The sequence below is a fragment of the Aquarana catesbeiana genome, linkage group LG02, assembly GCF_042186555.1.
Source record: "Aquarana catesbeiana isolate 2022-GZ linkage group LG02, ASM4218655v1, whole genome shotgun sequence".
Lineage (NCBI taxonomy): Eukaryota > Metazoa > Chordata > Amphibia > Anura > Ranidae > Aquarana > Aquarana catesbeiana.
The window spans coordinates 425,487,075-425,503,733 of record NC_133325.1 but is presented as its reverse complement, the minus strand read 5'-3'; the positions used below and the strand labels follow the sequence as shown (position 1 = coordinate 425,503,733).

Sequence of the window (16,659 nt, the reverse complement as noted above, 5' to 3'; positions counted from 1 at the left end):
TAAACAGATTATATCAGGAGTATCCAAGAGGTGCACACACACATTCCCCCTCCAACACAGCCAGATAGATTGATGGCGCACAGGTAGGGGCAGACAAATGGGTCAGAGAGGCTGTGGCTGTGTTGGAGGGGGAATGTGTGAACCTCTTGAATACTCCTGAGATAATCTGTTTTTCTGTTTTTTTAATCTGTTGGTCTCTTTCTAACCACGCACCAACCTGAACGCTTGAAGAAGCTGACCAGGCGAAACACGTCGGGATGAACCATCTTTTCCTGCTCTGATATGTGCTATGTTTACTACAATTGATATATACTTCATCAATAAATGCATGTATGGTTTATACATAGGGAAGAATCTTTCTCTTCAGGGGTATACTGGTTGGAGTATTATGTGTGGATATCATTTTTGTTTTTAATGGGATAATATCCCCCAATTTGTCCTTTTAAAGGGGTTGTAAACCCTCGTGTTTTTTCACCTTAATGCATCCTATGATGAGAATTCCAAAAACACCTGTCAGTGACCGACCCCCTAGCCCCCCCCCCCCCCCCGTTTTACTTACCTGAGCCCCTTATTTCCCTTGGCGGGGATGCGCTGTCCCTCTCTCCACGGGGTCCCGGCTCTTGATTGGCTAGATTGATAGCAGCACAGCCATTGGCTCCCACTGCTGTCAATAAAATCTAATGACGCAAGCACCAGGGGGGCGGGGCCGAGTCCGGCATTCATCTCTATGGAAGCAAATGCTGGACTCGGGAGCGTGCAAGGTTATCTGATGTAAGGAGGAGCCACGAGAGCCGCTGAGGGACCCCAGAAAAGGATGTTCGGGGCCACTCTGTGCAAAACGAGCTGCACAGTGGAGGTAAGTATAATATGTTTGTTATTTTTTTAAAAATAAAAAACAAGCCTTTACAATCACTTTAAGCTCTATTTGTAATTTAAAAAAATATATCTTTATACATGTATTGATATTAATTCTGAGAGGGGATCTTCAGCACCATTAAAGCCCCACATTTCTATATTTGGGTTTTTGCAGTCATTGTAGGGATGTGGTGCTGATATTTTCAGCCAGGCTCGTGCCTTGAAATTTTTAGATATTCTTTAATTGAAGCATTGAAATCATCTGTGCAGCAGAAAAGGAAGTCTGTTGCTTAATACATTAATAACTGGAAATACACAACAGATTTAAGGGGAACGCCAGATAAGCTGTCATATTAAAGTGGTATGGATCCCAAAACCACATTTGTAACGTGTTGCAGCTTACAAGTCCTAAAATGTGGTGGCTGCATTTTTTTTTTTTTTTTTAAGCAAGCTGCAGGACAGGACAGCTTGTTAAAAAACAACAGACTGGCCAGATCATTAGGTAAAAATAAGGGGGGAAAAAACAAATGCAGCCATCACATCTAAGAATTGGTAAACTGCAATATAATAATATACAATAAATGTTTCTTTTGGTTTTTCTACCATTTTAAGGCATATATATAATTTCTATATAGCTTTAATTCTATTTTTTTCATAAATGATAACACGAGCAGCAAATGGGGCTTAGAGAGGTGAGGGGTGGAGACTGTAGGGAAGGTGTCAGCAGGAGGTAGAGAAAGAGCAGAACAGTTATCTTCCCTGTGAAGAGATGTGCGGGGGGGGGGGGGGTCAGAACAAGTCTGACTATTGGAGGAAAGGTAGGCTGTGCTCCCAAGTGGAATGCCCCAGATAACAAGGATAATTTGCCATAAATTTGTGGCGATGTTGAAATGTAAGCCTGTTACCTTGTTGCACATTTTCACTGGCAAGTTTTACACTTGCAGAGCACTTGAAGCACAAGTTCTAGTTGACACTTTTCCAATTTGTAGCAAACTTACATGGTAAGTCTCTAGCAAGAGCAAAGTTGCAGTGGTGAGTCTACAGCAAGAGCTCTGCAAGTCACAGTGACCACTGTGGCAGGATGACAACAACATAACTGAACCAGAACTTGCAGCAGACTTGCAGAATGTTTGCAAAGAAAGTCGATCTGGAGTCGTGCAATGCGGACTTGCTGCAATTGTGCAACAAACGCGTGTAGCCTGGCAAGTAGCTTAGCAAGTCATTATCAAACTTGCTGCTCAATTGCTTGCTATCTGGGTACTTGTTCCAAACAAATGGAGGATGTGAGGGAGAAAAGGAGTAACACAGTAAGGAACAATTTCATGAAAAAATAGTTTACAGGGCCATTAAGTAGTGAATGTGTATGGAATATTTTTGGAAAAAACAAATATTGTTTAGGCCTCATTCACATGGGGCGTATGAATCCATACCCCATGTGAGGGCTGAGTTTACCCACACAGGTGTTCCATGCATCCCTATGCAGGCAGACTCATTGCTGTCAACTGGGAAGCAGCAGCTGCACTGACGGTCACAATTGCATTGCCCAATAATTTTGCTGCCAGTGTACCAGAAACATATCATTAGCGCCATTACAAGCATAACAAATAACAGTACAACATGTTTTCTTTTAATCTGCAGTGTAGCCATAACTACAGCCAAAAAAAGTTGGGATGTTGTATAAAATCTACATAAAATCAGAATGCAATGATTTGCAAATCTCGTAAATCCATATTTTATTCATAAAAGAAAATAGAAAACATATCAAATGTTTAAACTTAGAAAATGGACCATTTAAAAAAAAAAGGTCATTTTGAAATTGATGGCAGCAACACATCTTGAAAAAGTTGGGACAGAGCAACAAAAAACTGGAAAAGTAGGTGGCACTAAAAAGAAAGAGCTGGAAGAACATTTCGCAACTAATTAGGTTAATTGGTAACAGGTCAGTGGCATTACTGGGTTGAAAAAAAACATCATAGAGAGTGTGAGTAACTCAGAAGTAAAGATGGGCAAAGAGGTTCACCAGTCTGTAAAAAGCTGCCTCTAAAAATTGTTGAACAATTTAAGAATAATGTTCCTCAATGTAAAATGCATCTATTATCTCCATTTAAAACTGCCTTGCTGCTAGCCAATTTTATCCTGCTTTAGCCTCTTAAAAACTAACTAAAAAAAAAATGTTGTTTTGGATAGAGTGGAGAGGAATTAAAACAGCTGTCAGGGTTTATTGCTGTCTGTGCCCTCAGTAGGCAGATTCATCCTCTCTCATGAGTTGTTGCTGAGAATGTCTTTGAAAATCGTACTGTGCTGTAACACCACATACAGCATTAAGGCAGCCCTTACGTAAATGATTTAAATCGGGGGGTCGGCAGACCATTGATCGCGATTTACCTGTAGATCACAAGTAGGTGATGGGCAGACCGCGGTCCTTCCTTGCCGACCCCTGGAATTTGGAAAGAGGGGACAATGGGGGTGGCATTTACTAGTACCAATCCCCTTTCCTCAGCCACCTCTCCTCTCCTTCCTCAAGCTGGCATTCAGGGGCTGCAGAGGGAACCAGTAAATACCATCCCTGCTGCCCTTCCTTTTCCTGTTCCTCCTCTTTTGGCTACCCGGTGCTCCATGTGCTCCCAGCGTCCTCCGTGGGGGAGAGGGAAATTTCAGGATAGAGAGCAGGGGAAGGGGCCGGTAAATTTGTTATTTACCAACCCCTTCCTTTTCTAAATGAACACAGTAAGTGATCGGTACAACTGTGTTTCCTATGCTTCAGTCTGTGAATGAACAGCCACTCAGCACAGAGCACTTTCCATTCATTCACAGTCCAGTGCAGCTAAGGCTGCAGAGAAAGGGACTGGGTAATCTCTGTCATCAGTCCCTTTCTCTGTCTTTTTTGACATTTGTGTCCCTTTTAGCCATGAAAATGGTAAGAATTAAACAACAGGATTTGTCCACATACAGTGCCTTGCAAAAGTATTCACCCCTCTTGGCATTTGTTGCCTCACAATCTGGAATTAACATGGATTGTTTGAGGATTTGCATCATTTAATTTACAAAACATGCCCACAACTTTGAAGATTTTTTTTTTTATTATTGTGAAGCAAACAACAAATAGGACAAAATAACAGAAAAAGTCAATGTGCATAACTATTCACCCCCACAGATTTTCTACTGGATTGAGGTCTGGGCTTTGACTAGGCCATTCCAACACATTTACATGTTTCCCCTTAAACCACTCAAGTGTTGCTTTAGCAGTGTGTTTGAGGTCATTGTCTTGCTGGATGGTGAACCTCCATCCTAGCCTCAAATCACACACAGAGTAGTACAGGTTTTGCTCAAGAATATCCCTGTATTTAGCACCATCCATCTTTCCCTCAACTCTATCCAGTTTCCCAGTCCCAACTGCTGAAAAAAATCCCCACAGCATGATGCTGCCACCACCATGTTTCAGTGTGGGGATGGTATTCTTTGGGTGATGTGATGTGTTGGGTTTTCGCCAGACATAGCATTTTCTTTGATGGCCAAAAAGTTCAATTTTAGTCTCAGCAGACCAGAGCACCTTCCTCCATACATTTTGGGAGTTTCCCACATACCTTTTTGCAAACTCAAAACGTGTCATTTTGTCCTTGCCCGGTCCGTGTGTTTTGGTGTGCGGCCGTCTCTTGGCAGGTTTGCTGTTGTGCCATGTGCTTTCCATTTGGTTATGATAGATTTGATGGTGCTCCTAGGGATCATCAAAGATTTGGATATTTTTTTTATAACCTAACCCCGACTTGTACTTCTCAACAACATTGTCCCTTACTTGTTTGGAGAGTTCCTTGGTATTCATGGCAGTGTTTGGTTAGTGGTGCCTCTTGCTTAGGTATTGCAGCCTCTGGGGCCTTTCAAAAAGGTGTGTATATGTAATGACAGATCACGTGACACTTAGATTGCACACAGATGGACATCATTTCACTAATTATGTGACTTCTGAAGGTAACTGGTTGCACCAGAGCTTTTTATGGGCTTCATAACAAAGGGGGTGAATACATACGCACATGCCAATTATCATTTTTTTATTTCTGAAAAATAGTTTTATGTATATATTTTTCTAATTTTATTTCACCAACTTAGACTATTGTGTTCTGATCCATCACATATAATGCACATTAAAAAAAACATTGAACTAAAGGCTGTAATGTAACAAAATAGGTAAAAAGCTAAGGGAGTGAATACTTTTGCAAGGCACTGTAGAATTCAGTGGGATTCAATTTTGTGTGATTTTTTTTTTTTCTTGTTTTTTTTGAGTATGTAGAAAATAAAATAAAATGTTGAACCATTATATTAGTATCATAAGAAATGACAAATTGATTGCCAAAAGAATGTGCTCTGTAGCTAAAATGGAAAAATTGTTGGAGTCCATAAGAGGTATATAGGTTGAAAAATGAAGTTATTTAGTAGCATGCACTTTTAGGTTTGAATAGACATCTAGAACCCCTGGCAGATTTTTATCACTCACTGTGTTCCCAATTGGGAAGTTTACTCTTTCTATTTGTCCTGCTGTCCTTTCATTGGTTTCTAAAAGTCTGACATCATCATGCCTGTAGCCAATCAGGAGTGGGAGGGGGCCATCTGTAAATGGAGACCAGCAGAAAAGCAGTGGACCAACAGGACCTAGATAGGTCACGGAACCAAGGGTGATTCCTAGAAAGCTAGGAAGCAGGGGCTGTAAGGGAATTGGCAATATTTTCACTGTATAAAATGGTTCAGATAGCTTTTTAGCCCTCCAAAACGTCTGCAAAAAGTTTGCCTAGATTTTTCAATGCAGCTGTGGTTATTGCAGCCAGGTAATTTTTCTTTAATAATTTGATTGCCATGACATATCCCATATCTGATACTTATTGGGGTTAAAGAATCATTCAATCCAAAACTCAATTGTGAACAAACCCTGGAGAGCTGAATGCCCCACTGTCTTTTGTTATGTCTCCTAGTTCAAAGGCAGACACCTTCTTCATTTTTGTCTTTTGTTAAAAAAAATTAACTAGGTGGACACACCTAGTATCCATCAAATAACTATAGACCTGCTAGTTTAACTTCGATAGTCGGGAAGATACTGGAGCATTTAATAAAAGACCTCATAGATGAGTTTTTGCTGGAAAAAAAAAATTTTAAGCAACAGACAGCATGGATTCACGATAGACAGAGGTTGTCAGACAGACCCGATTTCTTTTTATGAGGAGGTAAGTAAAACCTTGGACAGAGAGGTGACGGTGGACGTGTTATACTTGGATTTTGCAAAAGCGTTCGATACAGTTCCGCACACACGGCTCATGTGTAAGGTAAAGTCTACAGGCTTGGAAATATCAGTTTGTAAATGGATAGAAAACTGGCTAAAAGACAGAGTTCAGAGAGTAGTGGTTAATGATTCAAATGCCGCGTACACATGAGCGGACTTTACGGCAGACTTTGCCCGGCGGACGGGATTTCGTCGGACAATTCGATCGTGTGTGGGCTCCAGCGGACTATGTTTTCTCAAAAGTTGGACGGATTTAGATTTGAAACATGTTTCAAATCTATCCGACGGACTCGAGTCCGGTCGAAAAGTCCGCTCGTCTGTATGCTAGTTCGACGGACAAAAAGCCACGCTAGGACAGCTATTGGCTACTGGCTATGAACTTCCTTATTTTAGTCCGGTCGTACGTCATCACGTACGAATTCAACGGACTTTGGTTGATCGTATGTAGGCAAGTCCGTTCATTCAGAAAGTCCGTCGTAAAGTCCGTCGAAAAGTCCGCCGGGCAAAGTCTACCGTAAAGTCCGCTCGTGTGTACGCGGCATTACTCTGAATGGTCTAGGGTTATCAGTGGTGTACCCCAAGGTTCAGTGCTGGGACCCTTACTTTTTAATACCTTTATAAATGATATAGGGACTGGGATCAAAAGTAACATTTCTGTCTTTGCAGATGACACCAAGCTATGCAGTGGAATAACGTCCTTACAGGATGTCTCCAATTTACAAGCCGACCTCAATGCACTGTCTAATTGGACGACTATGTGGCAGATGAGGTTTAATGTTGAGTAATGTAAAGTTATGCACTTGGGGGCTAAGAATATGCATGCATCTTACATGCTAGGGGGAGTACAACTGGGAGAATCCATAGTGGAGAAGGATCTGGAGTTTTTGGTAGATCATAAGCTCAATAATAGCATGCAATGCCAAGCTGCAGTTTCCAAAGCGAGCAAAGTCTTTTCTTGTATTAAAAGAGCTATGGACTCCAGAGAGAGAGATATAATTTTGCCCCTGTTCAAATCATTAGTAAGACCTCATCTGGAATATGCAGTTCAATTTTGGGCACCAGTTCTCAAAAAGGATATTGGGGGAACTGGAGAAAGTGCAGAGAAGGGCAACCAAACTGATAAGAGGCGTGGAGGAGCTCAGCTATGAGGAAAGATTAGAGGAACTGAATTTATTCACTCTTGAGAAGAGGAGAATAAGGGGGGATATGATCAATATGTTCAAATATATAAGGGGTCCATATAGTGAAAATGGAATGTGAAAAATTATTGCGCTAACCTGTGTGGAAAGAAAAAAGGGAGCTGCTACACATGAATGTGACAAAAATTCATATAAAAGTGAAAGTTGAAAATGTAGCGCTTAAAATAAAACAAAATTAATGAACTGTATAAACCCATGAGTTACCATGTATATGAAAAAACAATGCCAAATACCATGTGACAAAAATTCATATAAAAGTGAAAGTAGAAACAGCTCAAATGATAGACTAGAGTGGTTAACCAGTTACAGTACCAGAAAACCAAACAAAAAATATTCTTCTCCAAACAGAAAATGTTTGAACATGGGGAAAAGGCGGGAAAGTTACTGGCATACTTGGCACATAGCGAAGATAGACCTCCTGTGATTATCACGTTACATGGTCCCGGGGGACAAAAAATTGCAGACCCACCTACAGTAACCTCAATGTTCAGAGACTTCTTCGCTGACTTATACACAATGACAGCCCCCACTGAGACCCACCTCATGTCTCTTTTTCTTGAAAAGGTAACTTTTCCACAGTTAACAGAAAAACAGATAGAACTATTGGAAGCACCGCTCACAGCAGACGAAATATCAATTGCCATGGCTAGCTTTGCTAGGTCCAAGTCCCCCGGTTCGGATGGACTTCCAATAGAGTTCTATTCCCAATTCAGTGAACTTCTAACCCCTAAACTATTAAAGTTGTATGATCATCTATTTGAGACTGGAGCTTTACCCCCATCTATGACAGAGGCCACAATAGTTCTCATTCCCAAACCCGGCAAAGATCTGGGATTCCCAGAGTCTTATCGCCCAATATCACTCCTACAGGTTGATTTCAAAATACTTGCCAAAGTACTATCCATCAGACTCAATCAAGTAATATTAACATTAATACACGCAGACCAGACTGGTTTTATGCCTGGACGAAACACATCGTTTAACCTTCGAAAACTATACATTAACCTACAAGCTACACACGAGGAGGTCGGTTCAAGGGTTGTTGTGACTTTAGACACAGCGAAAGCCTTCGACTCGGTAGAGTGGAGGTATCTCTGGAAATGTTTAGAGAGCTACGGATTTGGACCAAAATGTATTAAATGGGTTCAACTCCTATACCAGGCACCCAAGGCCAGAGCTAATGGATGGTCATCTGGGTTATTCGACCTCAGCAGAGGCACAAGACAGGGCTGCCCCCTATCCCCATTACTTTATGCCCTTGCGGCTGAACCTTTGGCAAAAGCCATTAGAACAAACCCAGAAATTAAAGGACTTGAAATGGGTTCCCTGATGGAAAAAATTAGCATGTATGCAGATGATACGCTATTATACCTGGCAGACTCGGGCCCATCATTAAGAAATGCACTCCACACGATAGAACAATTTGGAATATTTTCAGGTCTGAAAATTAATTGGAAAAGTGAAAGTAGAAAATGTAGCGCTAAAAATAAAACAAAATTAACGAACTGTATAAATCCATGAGTGACCATGTATATGAAAAAACAATGCCAAATACCACTGTTTATGTACACATGGTATTTGGCATTGTTTTTTCATATACATGGTAACTCATGGGTTTATACAGTTCATTAATTTTGTTTTATTTTAAGCGCTACATTTTCAACTTTCACTTTTATATGAATTTTTGTCACATTCATGTGTAGCAGCTCCTTTTTTCTTTCCACACAGGTTAGCGCAATAATTTTTCACATTCCATTCTCATGGGTTTATACAGTCCATATAGTGAACTTGGTGTTGAGTTATTCTCTTTACAGTCATCGCAGAGGACGCTGGGGCCCTATTTACGTCTAGAGGAAAAGAGATTTAATCTCCAAATACAGAAAGGTTTCTTCACAGTAAGAGCTGTGAAAATGTGGAATAGACTCCCGCCAGAGGTGGTTCTGGCCAGCTCAGTAGATTGCTTTAAGAAAGGCCTGGATACTTTCCTAAATGTACACAATATAACTGGGTACTAACATTTATAGGTAAAGTTGATCCAGGGAAAAGCCCATTGCCTCTTGGGGGATCAGGAAGGATTTTTTTCCCCTTCTGTAGCAAATTGGAGCATGCTCTGCTGGGGTTTTTTGCCTTCCTCTGGATCAACTGTGGGTATAGAATTGGGTATATTGGATTGTATGATATTTTTTTATTTTATTTATTTATTTATTTTATGGTTGAACTGGATGGACTTGTGTCTTTTTTCAACCTGACTAACTATGTAACTATGTACACCCTTTTGAAAAGCCTACTGCAGATGGTCAGACTTTAAAACTTAAGTGCAATATCAGGTTATAGTGGTCTGACTCTTTAATTGGATGTTTCTATTATGCACAATTTAAAATCTATATCCCTGAATCATTAGCCAAACTATTTTTCTGTAGGATAGCTCTAAATTATTTTGGCACACACTTACCTAAGCTGGAACATACTGTAAATCTTTATTTCATGGGAAATGCTGGGCTGTACTAAATTTTATTTGTGGCCTATGAATGAACTTTTTTTTTATCTACTGGTTCTTCAATATCATATTAAAGTGTACAAATTGCATTGGGTTTCCTTGATTTGTCCTAATAAAATCACTTTGACAATTTAACATACTTTATTAGTGCAATAGTTAAGGGACAACCGAATAAAATTACAACATAGCGAAACAGAAAGAGTTTCCAATGAGAGAACATGTGTGAGATTTGTAGTTAGTGAAGGGAAATGACCCTAGTCAAGAGGGACTAGAACTGATTTTATTGGGTAAGACCAAATGCAATAATAGTTCTGCTTGTGAAATAATTTGATACAGTGATACCCACCTGCAGCTACAGAGTCACCGTTAATGTATTCATTTAGACTAAATGAGCAAAGTTATGCCAGCCTAGGGGAACTGTGGCTTAGAGTCTCCATCACAGAGCTATGCCAGGTGCCAGAGCGTGCCAAACAGGAACAGATATTGTTAATGTGGTGCCAGTAAATCTGTGTAAGCACTTGATTTCACACTGTGGAGTTGGAAGGGTTTCAAGGTAACTTTAAAAAAAAATGTCATTTTTTAAAATAATTTAATTATATCAACATATAATGCATAGCTACCATTTTTTTCCCCTATAAAGGATCTCCGTGTGTTAAAGGTTTCACCCAACAGTTTTGAACAGCTACAGTTTAATTTCTGAGTGCTGTAAATGTCAGGCTGACAAATCTATTTACAGATACTACAAAGGCATTATTGCCACATATTACCTAGTATCATCGATAAGAGCTTTTTGTTTAATATAACCAATTTCTATCCTGTAGGAAAAATAGAGCACTGTGGGGATAATTTACATAATGCATGAAGTTGTGCTGCTTAGTTTGTTAAATGTATCTATTTTAGCATTACAAACCACATCCCTTTTTTGTATTTTTTATATAAAAGGCTCTCTGCAATTGTTTTCTAGAGTAAATCATCTATTTCTAAGGCAGTAAGACTGCTGCCTGTCACCTCTTTCATATACATTTTACCACTCCTTCAAATAAGCCCTTAGGGAGTATTGCACAAAAACACAAAGCAAGTGAAAAATGAAAGTGTTGCCCATAGAGGACAATCTCGTGGTGGCATGTCATTCCATGTTTGAGTCTGTCATGTAATGTCTTTATTTGGTTCATAGTTACATTGCTAAAATAAAGTCATTGTAAAGGCTGCTTTTTTCATTACATTAACAAAGATGTTATACTTTTCAGTTCTGTGCAATGGTTTTATATAGAGCTGCCTCAATACTCCTCTTCTTGGGTCCCTGCTGGTGATCCAAGCTCCTCCTCTTCTCTGTGTGCTCCTATAGCAAGCCGCATACAATGGGGGACATCTGTGGGCTTGCTCCTGAGCCGGGCTGCATGTGTCTATTGACACACACACAGCGTTGCTCAACCCCACCCCCTGCTCTCTTCTCACAGGGCTTGACTGAGAGCGGCAGGAGTCAATAGCTCCTGCTCAACGCTGTATCCTGGCCTAGGCTAACAAGGCCCAGGCCTAGGATAGCACTTTGCAGGGGGGCAGCACGGAAAGAGTCCTAGCCGGCTTGCTGTTAGTGTAGCGCTAGTCTCATGGGTCGGACTGGGCTGAGAGGCAAATTAGTCTAGTGCCCCCATAAAGCGGCCGCAATGCTTCCAATATGCGGGCGGCCAAAATTCCGCAACTGTGGGGGGGGCGCTTCTAATTTTGACTGTCCTATCATCCTGGACCACAAACCTTCTTCACTGTGCTATATATTTTCTTCTGCACCATTGGCATGGTTATATCTTCTTAGTCCTCTCCATAAAATTATCAGAAAACCTAAATACACTACTGCTCCTGCTGCTACCTGAGTCCCAGTGAGGAGAGAGAGGAAAGAGAAGCCCTAAAGCCGGTACAGCAATGACTCACTGACAGGCTCAAGTGAGTGTTTAGAGGGGGGGGGACAGTTAGTAGGGTGTTTTTTAACCTAATGCATTCCCTGCATTAAAGTAAAAAACACCCAGGCTTTAGAACCAATTTAACCATTAAGCAAAATAAGCAAGTGCCTAGGTAACCATGGTAAGTGGGCATTACAAAGTGCCCCCCACCCCCACACCTATTATGCCCTTAAAGAATAAGTGCACTTAACCTTTTTCTCCTTTGTTCTGAGCTAACTGATCCCACCACTCCCCCTTCTCTAGATATTTACTTCCTAAGATCTGATTGTCACAGCCTATGTTATTTACTTGTATATGCAGGTCCCAGGCGCTGTCTCCTTAAATGATACAATTCATACATATACACCATAAATCATTAAAAAAAATTAGTTCATAAGATTCAACCCAACAAAGTGCAATAGTGCTTTCTTCAAAGTGAGATACACTCATAATTTGGTGAGTGAGGGCACAAAAGGGGACCACGGCACCTTATCACACATAAGAAGATTTGGAGTACTGATTGCACTTTGTTGGGAGGACTTTAATGATTTTTTGGACAACTGAACATTATTTTTTTATGATTTATGGTGTATATGTATGAATTGTATAATTTAAGGGGACAGCGCTGGGGACCTGCATATACAATATTTAAAGGGACCACACACCTTTTTGTCGAGCTGCAGCCCATGTAACAGTTTGTAGCACTTTATTGTTATTATTATTTAATAGACACTTTTTTCTACATTAGCGCGGGCATACAAATATTAGATATGTTATTTATTTACATACCACACCACTAGACGTCTCTCTCATGGCCTCACAGGGGCTTTACAGCCCCACAGACTTCTATGGGGCTCATATGTCTTCATTTCCTTGCTGCCTCATCATTTCTAAATAAAAGGCCCCAGTCAATTACTTGAGTTTTACCCATGTTCAATCCATTAAATAAATACAATGAAAGCACTTTTATTAAATATAGCTGTGGGGTATGGCCTTTATTTCACTTTCAGCAAGTATTGAATAATAATGTCTTGCCAGTTGAGCAATGGAAAGTGGGAGGACCCTTGTTGGGCTGTGGTTAAAGCACCTGTTGTTCTTAATCTAGCCTTAATCATGTGAACTTCTTTGAGCAAGTTATTCAAAAAAATGTGCTCAAAGAAAAGATGTATTGTCTTTCATAAATAATTTGCAGTTTTGGTTCACCTCCTTGTAGTCAAATGAAGTATTTCTGCTACAGGAGATGTTTATTACCTAATTCATTGAGCCCACGTTGATTTGTTTTCTGCCAAACCCAGAGAGGGATCACTAGTAGTGGGCTGGCTTGACCATGTATTATAATATATGTGTAGCACCCTAATACTAAATAGGGCTGCTAATAAATCTAGTTGTGCTAGGTGGTAACTAGTCTGGCTAATTGGTAGGTTGATCCACTGATTCCTTTCCTAAGTCTGAGTTTGGGTCTCTCTGTTCTGTCAGTAGGTGGCCCTGTTGCTTTTGGCATTAGAATGATGGATTACTATAGATCAGTGGATTTGCATGGCACCACCCCGATCTCTCTTCAGGGCTGCACCAGCTCCTCCACCAGACACTGACAGGAACAGCGACCACACCAATCCTGGGCAGAAGGCCAGGAAAACCCAGCCCTTCGGCCAGACCAAATGCAGCACCCATCCTCACCAGGAGCACCCATCAAGCCTGCTCGGATATGACCATCATTGGCCCCTACGACCTGAGAGCGCCGAGTGTGGCTCCTACTGAGACAGGCCATCCAGGTACAATTACACCATCAGATTTGCATAGCCCTGCCCCTTTGGGAGTAGCACAGCACCTTCTGTGGCAACTGATAAGAACAGATACTATACTTGATCTTAGCCAAAAGGCCGAGAAGCAATCACCTTGCACCACACCCACTATGCCTAGTAACCTGCACCCTGAGGAGGAATGTCAGTTCTCTCTGGCTCTGGGGGTCACCATCAGGCCCTTGGAAGTCAGGGAGACGCTACATATGTAAACCATGCATCCTTTTTTCATGTAAACATTTGAAGAAGTATATACAGGTGTATAACAGTGTGTAAAGGTTTTATAAAGCTAAACTCCAGGCAAACAGCAAAATATACAGATGAACTGCCACACAGCACAGTCCTGTCTTGCATGTGGAGGGGAACTGATCTGTGTTACAGTTTTACTTTGTCTCCACCCCATCCCCCAGCCTGTGACTGACCAGTGAAAGTAGAAGCAGCACACTGATGACCTCATCTCTCTGTCATTGTCATTCTGCCCTCTCCTCATATAAGCTTTGTCCTTGCACTGCAGCACTACTGATTGCCTCAATGTGCTGCTTTCCAGCCCGGCCCCTCTTTGAAATTTGCTGTATAAGTAATGCTAGAGGCTGATAACAGGTCAAATTCAGGTACTTACACTGCTGTCATTTAACACTTTTGCTGCTAGGCCTTGCTCTTCACTTGTGCTACCACAGCAACCTGTTTATTTTTGTGCCCTATCTATGTTCCCCTGTTGCCCTTCTTGTTTGGTGCTAGTTGGTACAGTCTTTGGCTAGACATTCCCTACCTTTCCATGGGCTTAGTTTACTAGTTTCACTTTCCAAGCAGAGATAGGACTTGTGAAAGCCATTGTCTTTTTACACTTTCAACTATTTTTAAGCAGACCAAGCTGTGCATAAATTTGGCAAGTAGAGTGTTGAGACAAGCAATTTAAAACTGACAGAGGTAATTACAATAGTCAGCTTTTATTCATTTGATTAAATCCTTTATTTCAAAAAAATAAACTTTTTTTTTTCTCTAACTGCTTAAAAAGTGTCAGCTGGGGGCTTTAAGTTGTTAGTCACTTATGTAACATTTGTCTAAATCTACTACTCCATCTAACACTACCCTCTCCATATAGTGCTGCTGTTAAAGGGTGTCTCCATTGCTCCTCCACAGATAGAGGAGACACCCTAAAACAGAAAGTGTGTTACTGGCAGGATCACTAATGCCGCGTACACATGACCGGTTTTTCCGACGGAATAAACTCGGAGTTCCGCTGAAACTGTCTTGAATACACACGATCACACCAAAGTCCGACCATCCAGAACGAGGTGACGTACAACACGTACGACGGGACTAGAAAAAGGAATTTCAAAGCCAGTAGCCAATAGCTGCCATCTCCTCTTGCTTCAGAGCATGCATCATTTTTGGTCCGACTGGGTTTAGGAAGTATGTCATTGCATATATGGGCAGTTGAAACAGAACACCACTTTTAAACCCTAGTAACTAGACCAGTGGCGGGCCGCTCATGTGTCTGGCCCCTAATTTACATGCAGGGCACCGGACGCATGGATTCCAATGGGGTTTTTCCTTTTTTTTTTTTTTTTTAGAAGAACATGATTAGAGCCTACGGCTCTAATTGGCTTCAATAAGGGTGGGCTCGGGGCGCAGAGCACTGTGCCCGGAGCCCACCTAGTTGTGTGACATAAGCAAATGAATATTTGCTAATGTCTTCCTGTTTCTCCTCCCAGGCCAATCTGGAAGCAAGTCCTGAGACCCGATTGGTCAGGAGTCCTATGACCCGATTGGCCAGGAGTTCTAAGTACTGATTGGACAGGAGCAGAAGCGACCGCCGCGACCTGGATAGGGTAAGTGCAGGGGCTAGCAGGCAATGGGCGAGCATTGCAGCGCTTGAGCGACGGAAGGGGGGAATGGTGATGGAGCGAGCGAGCGCCAGGCAGGGTGGGTGGTTGGTTGGCTGGTTGGCTTGCTGGCTGGGGACGCCGCTGGCTGCTGCCCCCCCCCCCAAGAAAATTGAGCACCAGTTGCCACTGAACCAGACCCTTTTTGCTATTTATCCTTTTTTAGCATGTTTCACAATTTTTTACTTACAGCTTTACAAGTTTGTCAAATATCACCCAAACCATACATTTTCTGAGAGCACAGAACCTATAGAATTAGAACTAGTGTGGCTGATTCTGTACATCCTATGATAGCTGTGCAAAGCAATATTTTCTATAAAATATATACTATAATTATTGTAAATAAACAAAACATAACTTACAAAATTCCTACTAAATGTATAAGATAAAACTATATTGAGTTAACAAATAGAAAATATTTGTAAATGTTAAATTCTGCCTTTTTTCACATTGGTAAAAAGGTACACAAACATACAATAATCTGGAGGTCGAGTTCACAGTAATGCATTGTGGTAAAACCCGATCCACAGTGCCGTATGTGCACTGCATTGCTGGGTGTTGCAATAAAATGATCCAGGCATACCTTTTATTTAAATCCAGTGCATTACAACATGTGGCAATGCATTGCAGTGCACTGCTGTCCCTAGAGTTGAATGAATGTCATTTTAATTTAATTTAATAATGCACTGCAGCAAAGATATACATGTGCACACAAAAATAAAATAAAATAACAAAAATTAACCCCCTCCACACACAAATTACACAAACACCAATTACACACACAGATAACATGCACATGTGCACTACACACATTAATGTGGATGTAAACCTGATTCATGAAATTTGAAATATATCTGTAATGTTTACTTATCTCTCTCAAAAGCCCCGTGTCTTTCTGCTGTTTCGTTCCCCTGTTATCAGAATGTTAACTTCTGAGAAGTTCTCTGAGACGGGAGATAAAACCAGCCTGAGATGTGTGTCGGGGTGGGTGCTATAAATAGATTAGCAGAGAGCTTGTCTTGTCACAGCACAGCTCTGAAAGTATCCCCATTCTTCTGCCTATGTGGAGTGGGGGTGTGTGCCTTTCCTCCAATCAGCTGTCACACAGTGTAAGACAAGACTACACTCCTACAGCTGAATGAGGAAGTAAAAATTATAACATAATGTAAGAATTCTAAAGAATATAGCAAGCTGAAGACTGCAGATATACATGTAAAACCTAT

At 41.1% G+C, this 16,659-nt stretch overlaps 1 pseudogene; it reads right to left on the bottom strand.

The window, feature by feature from the left end:
- Positions 1-13,494: 13,494 nt before the first annotated feature.
- LOC141130821 (U2 spliceosomal RNA) lies at positions 13,495-13,643 on the bottom strand (annotated as a pseudogene).
- Between the last annotated feature and the right edge of the window lie 3,016 nt (positions 13,644-16,659).